Source organism: Camelus ferus, chromosome 21, assembly GCF_009834535.1.
Source record: "Camelus ferus isolate YT-003-E chromosome 21, BCGSAC_Cfer_1.0, whole genome shotgun sequence".
In the NCBI taxonomy this organism is placed as follows: domain Eukaryota; kingdom Metazoa; phylum Chordata; class Mammalia; order Artiodactyla; family Camelidae; genus Camelus; species Camelus ferus.
Genome location: NC_045716.1, coordinates 659,036 through 668,700, shown reverse-complemented (window position 1 = coordinate 668,700; position 9,665 = coordinate 659,036). Strand labels below are relative to the sequence as shown.

The 9,665-nt window shown below is 48.2% G+C and overlaps 1 pseudogene; it reads right to left on the bottom strand.

The window, feature by feature from the left end:
• Positions 1-515: 515 nt before the first annotated feature.
• On the bottom strand, positions 516-8,849 carry LOC102510475 (annotated as a pseudogene).
• Positions 8,850-9,665: the final 816 nt, after the last annotated feature.

Here is a 9,665-nt window from a genome sequence, read left to right as displayed (position 1 = left end):
CTTCCGTAAAACAGCTTGCTTCTAGGAAACTGGAACTTACCCCTAAGGTTCTATTGGTTCCCTAAGCTCACTCCTGATTGGTCCATTTGTAACACCTCATTTGCATAAAGCCCATTCCTGATTGACCCACTTTGTTACACCTTATTTGCATATGATGTTGCAAAGTCTAGACTGGCAGCCTATAAAAGCCTGTGTAAACCTACAAATGGGGTCCAGAGCTTGGAGTGTTAACGCCTCTGGGCCCGCTGGAGTAATAAGCCTGAGCTCTCCAGCCCTCTGAGTGCTGCTTGGTCTCTCACCCGGATCCAGGTTGCTGTCACAGCTGAGCTGTAACACTGAGCTGTAGCACACTTTGCTGCAACAGTAGAACTCTGACCATCACACTCTATGTACCACAGACAGTCAACAATGCACTGGAAGATGAAGTGCGTTCAGTCGTTGAAGACCACCCCCATGCTTTGTCACACAGCTGATTCCTGAAGCCACAATTGTCCAAAGTTCCCCTACTTTCTGACTCAGAAGATGAGGATGCCACCTGGATCCTCAGCCTCCTCCTGCCTCACTAGCCCCAGCCTCAGAGGGCCTGGAGGCAGTCACACTGTGCAGACGCTGCAGCATGTCCCCAGCTGGCAGTTGACCACTTCTCTGGTCTCCTGGACCACGGACTCCTCTTCTTCCCAGGGAGTCTAGGGCACAGGGTTCTCTGGGCCTTTACTGAGGACTCCAAGAGGCTTCCTGTTGCTGGGGTGCAGGCTGCTGGGAGGGACTGAACACTTCGGTGGAATGCTGAGGCACGTCATGGGAGATGGGCTGGAATGTAACCAAAAGTAAAGAACTCATCCTGAGCTGCTCATGAGTGGGCAGTGGGCAGTGGGATCTGTCTGCAGCATCTTCTGGAAGAGGGAGGCAGCCATGGGGTTGATGCGCTTGGAAATACTGCATTAATTCTTCTTGATCCAGAGCTAGGTCTCATTCAGGCAAGAGGTCTCAAAAGGTGACCTGCCCACTAACAAGGTATACATGACACACCCAATGGGCCACACGTTCCCCTGGAAACGTGCGCTTTCTTGCTCAGCACCTTGGGAGCTGAGTAATTAGACAGGGTCTTCTGCTCCCCATCATATTCACCTTTGGTTGCCAGTCCAAAGCCCCTACTTTCACCTCCACATGCTCATTCAGGATGAGTTTGCCCAGCTTGAGGTCCTGCTGAATAACCTGGTGTTCTGGTGTTGGAACTAGCATTTAAGGACCATCTGCCACATGTAACAACGGGCCTCGGGCTGGGGCAGTGCTCTCCTCTTGCCAATGCAGTTCCAGGAGACATCTCTGGCCACAGGGCTCCCACACAGCCAACATGACGGCCGTGGAAGCCTATGGCGTGCTGGTGGGCGGGCAGCAGTGAATAGACATCTCCAAGGACATCTCCTTCTGGTGCGGCCTGAGCAGCCTCCACTTAAGCAGAATGTTGCTGCAAACATCTCCTTGGTGTCCTCGCTGGTCAGAGATCTCAAAGCACGTGGCAAAGCCACCCTTCTCCCAGAAAGTGGCCCCGCAGACGGTGCCGCTGGTTGCACAGGTCCACTAGGACCTCGGAGATATCTTTTGCTGGCTGGATGGCTGTTGGAGCCTTGCAACCACCCAGAACGCGGGCTTTCCCTGGGTGGGCTGGCACCCGCGTGAACTTCTCTGCAGCGTTACCAGGCCTGTGTTCCTGGAGCTGCTGCACAGACCTAGCAGGGTCTGGGAAGAGGTCTGGCACTGCCCCGCTTCTCCCTGAAGCACACGCAGTGCTGGGAACATTACAAAAGCCTTTCTCTGTCGCTCTCTCTCTTTTTTCCCCCAAAGCTGGGGAGGAAGAAGGGGTGCAGGGAGTGGCTCAGATCCTCCAGGTACCCCAGGCATCCCTCCCATGCCCCACACCAGCGGCATCCAGCCCCAGGGCTGGAGTTATTTCCTGGGGGAGAAGGGAAGTGGAGGCAGGCACTGGTAGGGAAGCTGGCTTTAGCAGATTACCTCTGACTGGTAAAAAATGACCGTCTCCCAGCCCCCGTGAGCGAGGCCACCAGCCTGTTGTGTGCCCAGTGGTTCCCAGGCTGCTGGGTGGCTGTTTTTCTTCTAAATCCTTGGCTAGCTCGGCATCTCAACCAAGGGCTGTGGTTTGGGGAATGTTTTGACTTGAAACATTCAGGCCCCTGGTGGTATTTGGAGCTGTGAGACCCTTCTGTGCTGAAAGGAAGAATGAATGGTCTATTTAGGAACTGCTAACAATCCCCACTGTAAAGCACACGCAACAGCTCAGCTGCCGACATGCTGGCGTCCTGAGGGCGGTCCCGGGGGGGCTGGCTGTGTGGCAGCCACGGCCCTGCTCTGGGAGTTCCACCTGGAAGTGCCCCTACTAGCGGTGGCAATGCTTCCAGAAAGTTGTGCCTCTGCCCTGGCTTTTTCTGGGCTTCTCCTCAACTCCTTCCCAGCACGCTTCCTCCTGGGGCCTGCGGTGTCTTGGGCGGTGGGTGAGACCACTTTCCCTAAACTGGATGAACTCTGCTCCGGACGAAGTGGGGAAAGGTGGCTGTTTGGGAATGGCTGAAGCAGCTTCTCTTGGGTTTGAGTTCTGAGGTTTTCCCTGTCATAGGCAGAGACAGAGTTCACCTGAAGCTGCCTTTTGTGTCAAGGACAAAATGGCACCCCCTAGAGTCTTGGATGTACTCCAAGGTGTTTCTGTCACCAGAGAGATGCTTCATTCCACTGCATCCTAGAATCAGAAGACGAAGTGAGAATCACAGGCTTCTAAATACTCAACCTGTTGTCGAGTCCAAACTTGTTCTGCTCGCCGCAGGACAGGCCAGTAAATCGGGAGACAAAGTGTTGGGGCAAGAAATAGGGAAAGCTGGCTGACCGAGAGGAAGACAGACTAATGTCTTGGAAAACTGTCCCGCTCCCATGAGTATACAGGCTGCTTTTATACAAAAAAAAAAAAAAAAAGAAAGAAACAACCAAAAAAAAAAAAAACCAGGGGAGGGGTTGCATTTTGTTGTTGCAAACTTGTTGCTGCAGGAATGCTCTGTTCTTGCAGCCGTCCATGTGGGCAGGCCATGGTGTCCCTGTAAACCTCCAACAAAACAAAGGTTATTCTCTGTTTTGCAACTTGCCAGCTCTGCGTAAGTGCAGAAGTGCTGACATCCTTAAAGGTCAGCGCCCTGAGAACAGGCTCTCCTGTCTATTTCAGGCTAAAGGCAACATTGTTTCCCAAAAGGTGCAGAGCTGGCAAGACTGAGTCTAGAAGGCAGGGCACAGTGGTCAAAACTTAAGGAACAGATCCAGTCTGGAGTCAGATCTGTTCTCCTCTATTATAAACCTAATAAAAACTGACCAGTTTACTAAAATACCAAAGCTTCTTTCAAAGATTAACCAAATTATGAATGGTATTCATCTAAGTTATCAGAATGAAGTCCTTTATGGGTACAAGTAATCCCAGTCAAAATCCTGATTGTCTCTTGGGTAGAAATTCACAAACTGGTTTTCAAGTTTATATAGAAACACTAAGTATCTAGAAGCAAAAACAATTTTGAAAAAGAAGACAAAGTTGGAAAACTAACACTACCTGACTTGAAGACTTGCTATAAAGCTATAAAGGCTATACAGACAATAAGGATTCGGACACACACATAGTATAAACACACAAGTACAGACAGATAGAGGAACGGAACAGAATAAGAGTCCAGATGCAGGCCCACATGTGTGTGGTCAACTGATTTTAGACAAAGGTGTCAAGGTAATTTAATGGGGGAAAAGATTGCCTTTTTATTTATTTATTTACTTTTAAGGGGAAGGCAGTTAGGTTTATTTTATTTATGTATTTAATGGAGGTGCCGGGGGTCGAACCCAGGACCTCGTGCATGCTAAATGCACACTCTACCACTGAGCTATACCCTCCCCTCACTCAAGATTGCCTTTTTAATATGTTGTGTTGGTAGGTATATGATTGGCCATTCATATACATAAAATGAACCTTGACCCTTACTTCAAACCACACACAAAAATTAACTCAAAATGGATCATAGCAGTAAATGCAGAAACTAAAATTATAATAATAAAATCATAATACTATAATAATAAATAAATGATATAATATAATGATATCATGTAATAAAATGTATAATGTAACAATAAATACATGGATATAATTTTTATAAATTATAAAGATGAGTTTATTATGTTATATTTTATTATATATGATACATTATAATCTATTATACATAATACATGTATAATATACATTATATACTATGTAATTATACATAATACATATATATAACATGTACAATGTAATAAATATATGGATATAATTTTATAAATTATAAAAATGAATTTATTATATATTTTATTACATATACTAGATATTATAATATATTATACATAATATAATATGTATAATATACATTATATGCTATGTAATTATGTATATAATATAATATAATATAATGTGTAATGTAATAAATATATGAATATAATTTTTATAAATTATAATATGAATTTATTATATATTTTATTACATATACTATACATTATAATCTATTGTTATACATAATATAATATGTATAATATACATTATATGCTATGTAATTATGTATAATATATATTATATACTGATAATGTGTAATATAATAACAAAAATTATACAATAAAAATTGCTAAAAGGGATGACTACTGATACGTGTAGCAGTATAGATGAATCTTGAAAATATTACACTAAGGGAAAGAAGTCAATCACGAATGACTACATATCAAAGGACAGTTTATATGCCATAACGGAAAAGTCAAAATCATAGAGACAGAAAAGAGATCAGTGATTACAAAGGGTTTGCATGGGTAGGAAATTACAAAGGGACATGAGGGCACTTTTTGGGGTGAAGGAGAAGTTCTGTATTTTGATTACAGTGGTGGATATACAACTACACGTTTGTCAGAACTCCCTGGACATGTATTGAACACTTAAAAGGGTGAATTTTATGGTTTATAACCATACCTCAGTACATTTAATTAAAAAAAAACCCAAACCAGCTTTGATAATAAAAACTCATTAATTTTGATTCCCTTGTTCATATTTAGTAACAGTTTATACCCAAGAGCCAGACTTTATACTTGCTGTATCTAACAATGGTTGTTCTGGGCCTCTAGCGTCCTACCGAAGGGAAGAGGTGGGAACTCAAATCAGTAGAGTGCTACCATGTGCCGGCAGGCATCATGCTAGGCACTTTGCACTTGATTTTCTTTGGTCCTTGCTGTGGGCTGAATCGTGCCCCCCAGATTGGTATGCTGAAGCGCTAACCCCAGTACCTCAGGATGTGACTCTGTTTGGACACAGGGGCTTTAACGGGGTGACTGAGTCAAAATCAGGCCGTTAGGGTGAATGGTATCCTCACAAGAAGAGGAGACTTGGACACACAGGGAGACACCAGGGCTGAGTGGGCACAGAGGGACGGCCATATGAAGGGGTAGCAAGGTGTAGCCATCTGCAAGGCGAGGCTCGGGGACACCAAACCCGCTGACACTGTGATCTCTGATGTCTCACCTCCAGAACTGTAAAAAGGTTCCCTTCTGTTGTTTAAGCCGCGCAGTCTGTGTGCTTCGTCCTGGCAGCCCCAGAGGACTAACCCAGCCCTCCCAGCAGTCCAAGGTGAGGAAAGCAGGAGAGAAAACCCAGAGTTCTGCGGGCGCTGGCAGCTTGCCCAGCCCCGGTGGCTGGTAGGGGCAACCTGGGGAGAAACACAGGCCTGACACCCACATCCCACAGCCCCGCTTCCCCTCATCGCACCACCACCTAGACTGTAATTCGTAGGAAATCAGAACTGGCTTCTTCTCAACCTTGAACAATCTGTACTGCTTTTTCTCAGTAAATGTTGAATTGATTTGAATAACTAGAGCCACAGAACTTCAGGGCGCAGGAGGGATCCAGCTCAAATACCCAGGACAAAGTAGTATCACTGATTTTCACAAACAGTGACTGTGATCATAGTCACTGACACCTTGGCCCACCCATCGTGCCCTGAGTTTCTGTGAGGCTGGTCACAGGCCCAGGGGTGCCAAGGGGGTGGCTCCCAGCCTTGCCTCAGGCAGGTCTTACAGGGCCTGCGCAGGGGATGCTTTCTTAGCCTGGACATTCATTCATTCCACAAATAGTCACGGAGCACCTACAGTAAAATCAAAACTCAAATTTAAAAATTTTGTCTTTGGAACAGATTTATCACCAGATCCTAGATCATGTTGACCTTTGACCCATTAGAACACATGATTAAGGGAGTTTTGCTATTGTTCATTTGTTTTGTTTTTTAAACCAGTTTCTTGTTTGTTTTTTTTTGTTTGTTTTCATTCTGGACATCAAAGCAAAGTGGAGAAAGAACCCGGAATTAGGGGCTTGTAGTTCAGAAACGGAGACGGATCCCTTTACGCTCCGGGCAGCTCAGGGGCAGGGACTGACCTCCGGCTACGACTGAATCCCGAGGGCTCAGCACACAGTGATCTTTGGGTAAATGTTTGCTGAACCGACCTACAGTTTGAACGACTCAGCTGCTCAGGGTGGGGCGCAGCCACTCCCAGGGAAGTGACTAGATGCACGTTTTAAATCTGACCTCAGGAAAAGGCAAGCCAGTTGGGCTGGCCTGAGAGAAGTCATCTGCTCGGCCAAGCAAGAGAACCACTGACTCAAACCGGACAGTGAAGCAGGGGAGACGGTTTTGTGGATAATCAAGTAGGGTTTCGGGTTTGAGAGGCCAGTGCTTGTCCGCATAGAGTCATTCCGTGGGCAGCTTGGAGCTCAGGGGAGGCGCCGTCAGACCACGGACCACCTGGTGGGGCCGGGGCCTCAACCTGCTCCTCCGTTGCCTCATCGCCTCCTCACCAGTCCACGGGCGTGCTGGTGTTAGTTTTAACTATTTCTTGACTCTTTTCCTTGCTGCCTGCCTATCATGCACAACTCCAGGCCCCCATCACCTCTTCCTTAGATCACTGCCTTCAGACAGCTCCCCCTTTCCCATCTCTGCCCCTTTAACTCCCCCATCACATCGTCACTGGAGTCGCTTATCCAAGATGAAATTCCCAGGATCTCCCTTTCCTGCTTAAAGCCTGCTGCGTGCCTGTCTCTCTCTCACTCTTCACCACTGAGCACAAGCACCCTCTCTTCCAGAGCGTGGTCCCCGACGCCCCCAGGATCAGCTGGGTGCCCCCTGTGCACTGGGAACTCATAGTGCATCCTGCCTGCCCACACTGCCCTGTCATTTCCTAGTGGTACGTCTTCCTCCCGCAGAGCCCGGCGGCTCCTCCGGGCTGCAGCCTGACCTGGCGTCTCTACCCTCAGCACCTATCCCGGTGCCTGGGACACACAGGTGTCCCACTCATCTTGGGAAGGAGGGAGGGAGGAAGAAAAAAACAAAAAGAGGGCCAAACCCTAATCTTGAAGGCGCCGCGTGTGGAGGAGGATGAGTCAGGGTCCCTGCGTCCTGCCTGAGGGGCTGGGCTTGCTGCAGGGGCAGGAGACCTGGGAGCCGCCTCCTGCCTCGGCCGCCGCCTCGCTGTTCGGTCTTTGCCACCTAACCTCTGTGGGTCTCAGTTTTCTCATCTAAACAAAAGGGTAGGACCAGAGGAACTCGACGGTCTCTTCAGCTCTGAATCCAAGGGGACCACAGGTCTCCCGGCCACGGGAGCCGCAGCCCCATCTGGGCACCCAGGGCCTCCCGCGTCTGCCCTGCCCTCGGCCGCCTGGCTGGTCCCCCGACCGCCCTCTCCCCAAGCTGGAGGGGGCCCCCGGCAGCCTCATTCGACGGCAGTGGCAGCCACAGCCCTGCCCAGGGACCTCACTGAACGGCTTTCACTGGGGATTAAACTCACTTGGCTTCTCTTCAGAGTTTAACCGAGGCTGACTTTCTCATAAAGTGCTCAAACCCAGATGGCCATGGCGTTGCATCTGCTTTATTGTCTCCTTTAAAAGCTCATTAAATTCCTCTTTCCACCCACTGCTGGAAAGCAGTCTGCCAGGCTTGGGGAAGCACAGTGCCTCCCCCCACCCCCCCCAGTGGGGCAGCGGCCTCCGTGAGTGAGGCTGCGTTGCCGGGCGCAGGCTGGGCGCCACGCTGTCCTTGGGCCCCGCGCACGGGTGGAGGGAGGAGACGAGAGACACGGGCTCTCTCCTCACATTCCTCACAGTCTACTATGAAGAAAGACCTGTTGAGGAGGACGGAGATAGCGGACAGGAGTGCATGTCCCACTGGTGAATGAATTTGATTTTTTATCTCCCAAAAGCTCTGCAAAGGTAGTGGCCTGGTCTTACTCACCACTGGGCTCCCTGCACCTAACACGGCGACTGTCAGTGGACAGTGACACAGTGGACATTCAAGAAACACCCGCTGGTTGCATGAATGACTGTCATGTTCCCCTTCCCCTGGGGAATGCCACATCCCCAGGTCCTAACAGAGCACTCGGTTCAGTAAATTCTTGCTAAAAGAAGAATAAATGAATGAGGGCGTCAGAGCCGGGCTTTAAAGGATGAATAAGAGTTAACCCAAAAAAGAGACATAAAAGGAAAGGCGCAGGAGATTCCAAGGGCAGAGAGGATGACATTTACAAAGGTAAATGCAAACACGGAGTTTTCGGGGAACAGCAATGGGTCGGAAGTGGCCCCACATTTTATCTGAAAATAAGTTTAACTAAAATGTTTCAGGAAAGTAGCAGAAGACCACCTAGGTCTTCTTATCTTTTTTTTTTTTTAATGTTGAACATTTGGGGAACAGTCTGATAAACTGCCCACACGACACAGAGGAGCGTTACGCGGCCATTTCCATGATGAAGATGGCCATCGTCGGTGTGCTTCTGAATAAAACATAAAGCGGGAGGCAGAATTCAGGAAGGCCTGCACATCAGGACTGCCGCGCGGCCAGACCAGCGGATGCGTTTGGCTGCTGAACGTTGTAACTTTTCACAGTGTTTGTATATTTCAATTTATGTCTTGTCATTTTTAAATAGACAAAGTGGGGCGGGAGGCAATCAACAGCAAAGGCCCGCGGCCTCCCCCTAGTTCCGGGTCCCAGGGAAGACGTTCCAGGAGAGGAAAGGGATTCCATTTTACATTCCTTTCCCCTCTACCACCGCTCATCAGCTTTAGATCATTAAAAAGTCACAGGCCCCTTGTGTTTCCACTACACTGATCACAACTTTTTTGTTTGCAAGTTGACAGAAACCTAATTCGAACCAAGTCAAGCAAAAGCTGGTTTGTTCTTTTTATATTTCTATGCGTGAGTGCATTTATGTATCTATCTTTTATCTGCTGTCTCTCTGTCTAATCTTGGGTTTATTTCCTTCTAGACTAACCTCATTTTCTACTATAAATAGCTTCCTCTTTGCAGCCAGGGAGCATGCTTCCATGGCCCCAGAAGCTCTGGGACAAACCATATAAAAATGTCAGGAAAATGCTTGGGTGGGTTCTGCTAGGATGACATCCCCACTCTAGACCAATCCCTGGGACTACGGCCCAGCCCAGGTCAAGGGTCCTCCCATGATGGACAGCACCACAGGTGACAGATTCAGGAGATGGAGCGTCCTCCCAAAGGAAGAGATGCGGGGGAGCATCAAACCACACATCCCTCCCCATCAGCCTTGCAGGCAGCCGGGCGCCA